Raw genomic sequence first — 10,317 nt, forward strand, 5'->3', positions numbered from 1 at the left:
TTTTAATTAGCGCATTGTTGCAACCTACATCCTTAAAACAATTTAAGAAGTTAATCAAATCTGAATTATTTTGATAAAAATAAAAACAATCTTAAAGGTGTTATTTAGTAAACTACTTTAGAAATTCGTTGATAACAAAACCTTAGAAGGAAATAGCAAAGTCAGAAAATACTAGGTACTCGTTTTTTTGTATGTGTCCAATGATTTTGATATATGGAACTCAATATTTCCTCGAAATTAAATTCGTTTGAGTCTACTGCTGAAAAGTAGATAAAGCATCTATATTTTAAATCCCCAAGATCGTTCCTAGAAAAATCATATATTATTCGTTCGGTTTTATTCGTTTGCTTTGTTTTGGCTGCTATGATTGTGTACGGAAGAATATTTTCCTACGCATATCTCGATATCTAATAAGAAATTAGTCCCAGATCTCGAAGCTAGTGAAAAGTTAAGAATTTTAGTGGAAAAAAAAGTTGTTTTCACATTCTTAAATCAGTAGAAAAAATAAAAAAACAAAGTGAACTACAACAGTTCAGGTTGCATTAATAGGGTGGGGAAAGAGGCTAAACCTACAGGATTGCTTTCGTCGATAATAGCGGGCGGGAAAGGTTGCACGTGGCATCGCACCAGCTAAAGTCGGGCTATATACTCATATATATTTTGTACTATTAATAATAATAATAAAAATAATTTTGTTTCTTTAAATTTTTATAATTAAATACGAGATCATAGTACATTTGACACTCTTAAACATTTCTTATGGTCTCGGAGACATATATTTTATGGATATAGTCTCTGAGGCGATTTCATCCTATTCTTTGTTTTATTAGATGCTTATCTACTTCACATTACCGATTCCTTAAAATCGGAATAAAAAATATATATAAGAAGTATTTTTTGATGCATGAATGCGTCTCACACGCTAAGCTCTTTTCGTGAGATGTGATGCTTCTTTATCTCTCGAATACCGCTAGCAATTTCTACTCATTGCAGTACGTCAGGAAGCTCCCCCGACGTTTGCTCAAGTTTAAGCGGCTTTAACAGTAACTGTTATGGTTTTGTATTCGTTTTATCAGGATTCGCTTGATTGTCGGTAGTACTATAAGCTATCTGTGTATGAACGGAGAACTTACTGTCACTATATAAATATGTATATTCACTTTCCCAGAGGGGAATAGAACCTACATTCCGAACCTAACGCTCTGTGACCTACGCCCCAACTCGCATGACCGTCACACCCCTGAATACTCCTTGTTACTTCACCATCACACAACCTTTCACTATTTGCTATTTTTTGTTATTATATTTATCTATTTATTATTATTTAATTCCACTACACATCTATTCGTTTTTCTAATTTGGTGCATTTTCCTTAATTTTTTCTTTCTTTAACTATAATTTAATTGTTAATTACATCTTCACTATATTCTGTTCATACATTAATCATAAATTGAATGAAATAAAATTGTAATGCTTATTATCAATTTTCCGGTTAATGCTTTGCTAATCAGTAAATTAACTTATTTTTATGGCATTTTTCGCTTAATAATCAGTATAACATACTTCTTACATCTTATGGTATCAATTAAAATGATAAAAAAAAAGGAATTATTTAAATATAAGAATTTATTTTCTTAAGAATATAAAAGTTCAAGCTAGTTCTCAATATTTATTATTGGGACTATAAAAATATTTTTTTATCCTTTAGTTGCAATATTCTATATTTAATATTTGTCAATTATTTATTCCAAACAATGAGAGATGATTAATTATTCAAATAAAAAAAATTAAATTTTAGGAATAAAGTTGGGATGGCGGTCAATAAAAGTACACAATATTAAAAAACAATATTTTTTGGTAACCAACGTTTCGCTCCATTTTGCAGAGCTTCATCGGGGCTGAGTACAAATGTCTGCAGAAACTATTGGTTGTCTACTATTTTATATTAACTATTATATGGTTTATTTTAAAGAAATTTGCAGCGCTGAGGTAGCTCTGCAAAGTAGGATTTAATTAACAGGATTTAAACGCCGAATTTTTCCAAAAGCTACCTCTAAAATACCTTTATTATTATTTTTTAAGACTGAATCGAAAAATGGCAGAAATCCTTTGCAGAAGTAGGAAAATGGCGAAACCCACACGATCTTATTTGATACGAATTGAACGCTGAATGCCGTCTTTTCAGCAACTAAGAAAAGTAATGTAGTTAGGTGAGTCGAAACGTTGTTTACCAATAAATAGTTTTTATTACTTTCTTGCCCCTTTATTTACCGCCACCCGGACTATCTTCCTACAAAATATTGAATTTGCATTTTTTCCTAGATCTACCTTTAACCTTTATTACTCATGCGTGCCTTACCCAAATTGAAATGATTTTATAATATTGGAAGGTAGGTTTACCCTATTTCCACTGATAATAATATAGGAAGGTTGACCGTATGTAATAGATTGTAGGAACCTAGCCTGATTAACGGTAAAGAAAAGTAATAATAGTAATAAAAACTATTTATTGGTCCACCTAACTACATAATCTTAGTTTTTGCTGAAAAGATGGTATTTAGCGTTCTATTCGTATAAATAAATATTGTGTGGTTTTCGCCATTTTCCGATCGAGACATAATAATGATAATAATAATAATAAAGTGCTGGAAGATTATTGATTGACCGTGTGTATAGATGAATGGGATATGGTCCGGGTGCGGTAAAAAAAAAAATCAATTAGTAGAATTATTATTATTATTGTTTGAGTTTTTTTTACCGCACCCGGACCATATTCCATTCAATAATATTAAAGGTATTTTAGAAGTAGCTTTAGGAAAAATTCGGTATTTAAATCCTGTTTGACTGTTCTAATGAGGAAAAGATAAAGCTGCCATTAAAGGCTGCTGGATTATTCATTTAGGTAACGACTTTAAACAAAATCATAAGAGCCATTTTGGAGAAAAGGGTTAAAAAAGTGTAAAATCGATGATATAAATTTCCATTTCCAATAAATCGAATTTAGGGAAACTGTTTCTGTAAGGTCTATATTTAATTATTATTTACTGTTAACGATTATTTTATATGATTTCTCAATCTTTCATTCTTTTAGTCTAATAAAGTATGATTACAACTTTTAAACATTTTTTTTTTAAATAAGTTTTACATGTCACTTATGTGCACACGAATGACACTTACGTTAGCAGTTGTTCATAATTAAAATATAATGTGGGAATCATTAGCCTCCGATCCACAGGGTTGACTCACGACTACATTAGTACAAAAAATAATTAATATATATTATTAGAACTAACAAATTACCTATCAAGTATTAAGCCTGTAAAAATAGAGGGGTGATGCTTAATTCTGTCAAATAATATTGTATTCAGTGGGGGGGACTAGGCACTGTCTGCCCCCAATAAATTATGAAGGGGCTAAAGTGTCTCTACCCCCCTCAGTATATTTCGTAATCATTTACTAAAGGAAATTACATAAAAGAATCGAATAAATAGTTTAGATAAATTGAACATTTGACCATAATTAATTGGGTTTAATTATTAACAGAAAATCTTTCTGTCAATCAAGTCAATTAATAATTAACATAAACTTTTTTTCTAATTGCGCTCCACCACTTTTTCTCTTTATGTTGCAAAATGATTTGCTCACTATTATATTTGCGCCGTGTGAAAAACCAATGACTGGGTTATTGCTTTAGTACGTCGTTCTAAGCTCCTTCTCATCAGGATTATCGCCTATTTTCTTGACATCTATCGTGCAAATAATAATACAAACATATAGAGCACTAATAGGAAAATAGGGGAAACCCTTTAGCACAAGTAGCTAAATGGCAGAACTTATACATTATGATTTGATACAAAAAGAGAACGTTATTTTCAACAAAAGGTAAGAAAGTTTCGGATACCTATACAAAACCCGTAAAGATTTAAGAATATCTAAGATGCCAAGGTTCAAAATAGTACTGAGTTGACGTAGAATGATACATTTCTAAATTTTTGGCTTGCTGTACTCCTACATCACCATAGAAGAGTAACCAAAAGTGAAAGTGATTTATAAGTCATATATATATATATATATATATATATATATATATATATTGTTGATGTTATGAGATTTTGTATTGGGCCCGTACACTGCCACGTACCCAAATGAAATAGTCATCAGTCGTGCAAGCGTAGATAGTCGAGGATTCTACCATAAATCCTGAGAAGACGACAATACAATCACGGCAGTAAATGCCATAGTTTCCATGGAACCTGGCTTTGCTGTCCTCCCCTCTCCACCCCAATATTTTCTGAGCGTCTTTACCGTTGAAACATTATTTTAATATGTTATTCGTTAATGATACCAACAAAATAACATTAAAAAGTAGACAAAATAAAAGTATAATAAAAATATTATAGTTTCTTTCATATTTCTATTATATAAGGTTGAACTACAGACAAATTAATACAATTTAAGTAATTAAATAACGAAAAAAAAATGGTTTTCAAGTATTTCAAGTAACTTTGGAACATTAATGCAAATTGATGAGTACAGAAGTAATTAATTATAAAAGAAAACATCTTAACTAACAATTAATTAGTTACGATTTCCATTTGAAGTATTATTTATTCTCTTATCAATGTTTGTATTTTTGTGTTGTTACATCTTATGTAATATTGGCCATTCAATCAGAGCCATAGCTTTAACTTAGTAATTCACACTAATTTTATTTTATTCACGTTATTAATGAGTTGTCTTGTTTTACAAGAAAGTTTTTTGTAAAATTGGTCATAATTCAACCATAGAAATTTAAATTTAAGTCAATAAAATTAATATTTGATTGTTTTTCACTTTAATACTAAGAAAGATTTTTATTTCATATTTAATTTATTTATTCATTATTTATTTTTAAGAAATAATCCTATTCAAAGTTGTGTTCCTTAGAGAAAGAAACATTTATATGGTAAATCTTGTTTTTCAGGAGATAGGATTCAAACTCTAATTATATTCAAAAGTATTATTCTTTGTTAGACATTTTTTTATTGATAATATATCTTTCAACGAGGACGTGATGGTGGAACATATTGGAGCGAAGGTCGAGAGAGTCTGATTTAGTACGTAGTGGGTTCGATTCCCTCTGGGTCAGGCAATATTTATTTCTGGGGCTGTATAGGTCTTCGACTGAAGAATTAAGTACAAAAAAAATACATTTTTCACCAGAAGATTTGAGTTTTCAATGAATTTCGCATTGTTAATTTACAGGTGTGAAGTTTGAAAGTTTTATTGCTCTCTTTGTAACATTTATAGTTCAATTATAAAAACATTTTAAGTACTAATCTGTCAACTGTTAATTATTCATTCAACATAGATTAAACAAATTGTTTCATAGCATATTATTTGAATAAAATATTTTCTAGATTTAGTATTAATTTAGAGTAAAATATTAACAATACTAGTGATCAGTCCTGAGTTGGTAGGGTTTCATCAAATAGATCTTTCATTATGGTTTGATTTAAAAGTCCAAAAAGATTCAAATACTTACAGGTTTAATAAGCAGCTAGATTTTTTTTTTTAATAATTTATTTATTGATATTTACAACTGTATACTTATATACACATCAAGTAAATTTGCTGTAAGTGATATTATGACATGATAAAAACATGTGGAGAATCTACCCATTGATAGAACTCCAAAAATATTTCTAAAGGAGAAGATCTCGAGGCCATCTTCTTTGCAGCTAGATTTAAATAGTGATTTCAGCTCAATGAAATAATAAATTGTTGAACGAAAGTACTACTAAATAAATTATGATGAAAAATTATTTAAAACACTATTTTTTTCCTTATAAGGGTCTTTTGACAGTCAGCCTTATTATTAGATAAAAAAAGTACAAAAACTTGACATTTAAAACAATTTTTTTAATATGTTCCGCCAACAAATAAGTATGCACTGTTGCCAGATTGATTAATTATAATTTATGACTTGAAAGAAGTTTTTCTATTTTTTTTTTCAGTTGATTAGTCTTTCTAATTATATTTTTAATAATGTTATGACAACTCTTGTATAGCTTGAAGGGATTATGAAATAACCGGTTACTAAATGATTTAAAGAAATCATATATATAGTTATATATATTATATAGTATATAGTTACAGAACCACTTTGTTAATATAGGTAGAGATTTTTTTAAAAATATAGTATAAATTATCAAATATATATATCAAAGAATAATAAGAAAAATGCAGATATAAATAATTAAATTTCAAAATTATTAACTTTTATTATTGAAACCTCATTTTTTTTTCCGTTACCAGTTAATATTATGAGAGCTCATGTCTAAGGTTATTAAAGTATTCTTAATTAGGAATTAAATAACATGATGAAGGAGTTTAGGTTTATAAACGTTTGATGTTTCCAAGAACTCAATACAACAAAATCTGACAATTTATTCATTGATAAGGATTAAATACTTAAACATAGTACTCGTATTTTGAACAAATGAAAGTTTCTATGTAAACGATTTATAATCGTTTAGAAATAAAAATTTATAAATAATTATTTAATTGTAGTTGTAAAATAAAAAGCAGGAAAAATCATTAACATATTCACATGAATACATATATTATTATACACTCATGACAAAAGCATTCACTTATTTGAACAGATGACAGTTTTGGAATGGTTAATTCTGTCGCCATCTTTAATGGAATATGAAAAGCTCACAGGTTTTATCGAGACTTTCTAAATGGTTCAATATTTGTCAATAATAAGTCTTACTGTCAAGTTGGCAAAGAAACTTTGAAGTTATAATTACTTACTCACAGCAGCATGTGAACGTACAGAACGAGGAGCGGAGGCAACTTATACAATCACGCACTAAACCCTCACAGACTAAATGCTAAACACATTGGCAGTAAATGTCAATATTGGTAGGCTCAGGTTGGAGCCTGGAATACCGCTCGCTGTAGCTCCAACTTCTGTTTGGTTACAATCACAATTACTACAGAGCATGCGCAGGGTGGAGGTAATAACCACGCACTTGACACTACTGTTTTCCTTTTTAGTACTAAAAAATTATAACAGAATGTTAATTATTAACAGGCAACTTATCTGAATTATGAAGGATTTAAATTTTTTTTTCAAGTGTTGTTATTGTTGTTCTGTTGTGATGAACTTTGTTTATTTATTCATTATAATTTCTGATTAGTTATTGTCGATAGAATAATGATAAGGGGATGTTAGAATTGCGGTTTTCAAAAAGAGCTATTTGTTTGATGTGAACTCTTGGAAGCTCTCTAAAATGGCGTCGACATCGAATCAGTGTTGTGAGATTTATCTACTTTGAGGGGAAGGTTATGTAGAATATTGTTATCAATGAGAATGTTTAACATGTCCGAGTGACGAGTACGATTTTCAATATTTGAGAGTAACTCGAAATATTCTACCGAATAAGTGAATGTTTCTCTTTGACTCGAAAACTCTGCAATGGCGAAAGGTTGGGTCGAGATGGGGGTCTGTAGGACAGGCTCTTTCCATTTGGCCACTTTGTTTACCAGGATCGGATTAATTCGTTATGAAAGGAGGAGGGGCATTGTCTGAAACAAATTCGTTTAGCCGTCAATAGAGGGCGTGAACAAAAGATGCCTGTATACAGGCGGTGTACACTGTCCGTCGGAGGGATCTTCGATTCGGTGGATAAAGATAATGAGGCTAATCCCACCCTTTGCCCTAGGCGGTCCCCATATAAGCCAACTTTTTAAAATAATTCCAATCTAATTAGGAAGGTAAAGCAACACTGTTTTCATGCGTGCGTGTCATTATTGGATCATTATATCCCATTATATAACTTCTATTATATAACTCTGTCTAATGATTATTATTGTTATAATAAATATGATGATTTATTCTATAGGTGTTTATATATCATATCGATTCTTAAGAAAATAAGGAAACAACAAATATTTACATTACCGAAAACGGAATCAGCGTCACTTAATTCTCAGAGTATACTTGTTTATTGTTTATCTGTGTTGAGAGTTATATTTTCACTATTAGGTTTTATTTTTAGCTTCAGATTCCTTTTTAGAGCAATCAGAGTTATGTTTTCCATTGATTTTAAAAGATGGAGGGTCCACGAGAAGTTTGAGTTATTGGGGATGAGTATAGTAATCATCTCTACACAGTTCTATATCTATGGTTATCAATAAAATGAACCTAACCTATTCTAGTTATTCAGTTGATGTAAACAAATTCATATTGAGATTAATTGATGCAGGTTATACGTGGGGTACTGGAAAATACTAAGTAAAAGCTATTGACTTTGCTAATAAATATAAAGTTTGACTCACCTTTTAACCCGCCGCTCTCTCTATTCGTCGAGAAACGGAGGGGTGCGAGCTTAGGCTGAAACGACTCCCTGGAATCCGTCGTCCGTGCTGGCTAAGAAGGATAATCTCACTTCACCACACCCATAGTAGGAGGGCGAGAGACAGAGAGAGGAGAGAGAAGGGGACAGCGGGGGCTACACAGATCCTGCCTAGCTGGGCCCTTCTCTAGGGCCCGTCTCTAGTCTGCTCCAATGGAAGTTCATGCTGGGGCATGGCCGGACCTTGCCTCCGTTTTTCGCACCTACCTGCTCCTATACTCTGGCCGCCACTATCGACCCTTCGATGTCCTGTCTCATCGATGCCTGATATCGATACTAGTCTTCGCCACGATTTCAACCAGGCTCAGCCGATACTCTGCCTAATCACTGCTTCCTGCCAAACTAACGACCGACACTTGACAAAGCCGTCGCTACGGGACCCCTCTCTTCTTCCGATCTTTCCGCCCCGTTGTTGACTACAATCGACTCGAGATTGGAATCGATAGGTATTAAGATGGGTGGAGGCTGCGCCGTAGAGGCAGTGCGCAAGTATCGACCACTGTCCGCCAGTGGGCGCTGCAGCGCTGCACTCTCTGCAACCTTATCCCCACCGCTGAGGCCATCTCATTCAATACCGATACACCTACTCTCCGGCTCTACATCTATTTAGTCTCAATATCTTACACCCTTGTGTCAGAGCCAAAATGTTCTCTTCCGAACATATCATGCAAAATAAACATCCAACGGCAACTTTGGCAGTCTAATCGATAACTCTATTCAAAATTAAGGGCTATTTGAAAGAATATATAATGAGGTGTTTATCTTTAATGATATATCAACTGAACATTAATTATAGCAGAACAAATAAAAAATAAATAGTTACTTATGCATAAATCGAGAAATATTTCATAATTAATGACAATTAATTGTTTTATTTATTTTTGATAATTTAACTTATTTTATTAAATAGAAGTTATGAATCTTTGTTGTCACCAGTAATGTTTTATTGTTATTATCGTCATAATAATATCTTTAAATTATTTTTTATTTATCAACAACTTTATGATGGTTGTTTTTTTTAGCTTTCAATTTTAATTTTAAAAAAAACAATGATTGAGAAAAAAAAATCTCCTGAGGACAACATTAAACCTATATTTTTAAAAATTGTAGGCTTTCTTTGTTAAAATGTTTGTGCTAACTTTTAACAAAGATGAAAATTAAATTTTTAATTTTATTTCTAACAATTCTATATTATACATATATATATTTTTAACATTTTAGCAACGTCCTTTGGTCATTTTTAAAGTTTTTCTTGTTTTTCTTGTGCCCCAGTTAGATTATTAAAATTGTATGTTTTCATAAATACTACTTCTGGAACTATTAGTTATCGATGTAGGGGCTTTTCCTTAGGACTTTACATCTTATTTTTTAATCTCAAGAAAGACTTGTAGACTTATTGTATCACAAGTCTCATTGTGAGACTCATGCAAGAAAAAATTGACAATACACCAGTCTTTCTTATTTTCTACAGATTTAAAATAAGATGAAAAGTCCTTTACTCTGACAAATAATACTTGAAGCAGTGGTATTTTAAAACTATATAATTCAAAATATTGATATATGAGCATTATAAATATAGGCGTATATGAGTTTTTGTGAGTATATAAAATATAATTGTTACGAATAAAAAAAACAATTATTTTTTCAGCAGTGTGGTCTTTAGGAAATGTTTTTCTCAATCATTTTGATTGATATTATTTTATTTTTGTTTTTACGCTTAAATATTAACTAATATGAGCAAAACTTTTTTTTTCACCCATACTCAGAGCTATAGATACTCAAAACTAGGGTCATCGCCCTTCCACTTCAATGTACTATCCCTGACTGGTTAAACCTAGGTGGATACTAGACATTACGAACTAGTCTATCCCTGACTGGTTAAACCTAGGTGGATACTAGACATTACGAA

General features: G+C 31.1%; 1 protein-coding gene across 1 annotated transcript in view; it reads right to left on the reverse strand.

Annotated features, from left to right (window-relative positions):
• Mid1 overlaps positions 1 to 8,646 on the reverse strand; it is a 154,199-nt gene extending 145,553 nt beyond the window's left edge. The window contains exon 1 of the mRNA XM_014433540.2: positions 8,332 to 8,646. The gene's annotated coding sequence lies outside the window, so the exon portion shown is untranslated. The remainder of the gene's footprint in view (positions 1 to 8,331) is intronic.
• Between the last annotated feature and the right edge of the window lie 1,671 nt (positions 8,647 to 10,317).

The sequence above is a fragment of the Halyomorpha halys genome, unplaced genomic scaffold (assembly GCF_000696795.3).
Source record: "Halyomorpha halys isolate HHAL.00 unplaced genomic scaffold, Hhal_1.1 Scaffold1220.1, whole genome shotgun sequence".
NCBI classification, from domain to species: domain Eukaryota; kingdom Metazoa; phylum Arthropoda; class Insecta; order Hemiptera; family Pentatomidae; genus Halyomorpha; species Halyomorpha halys.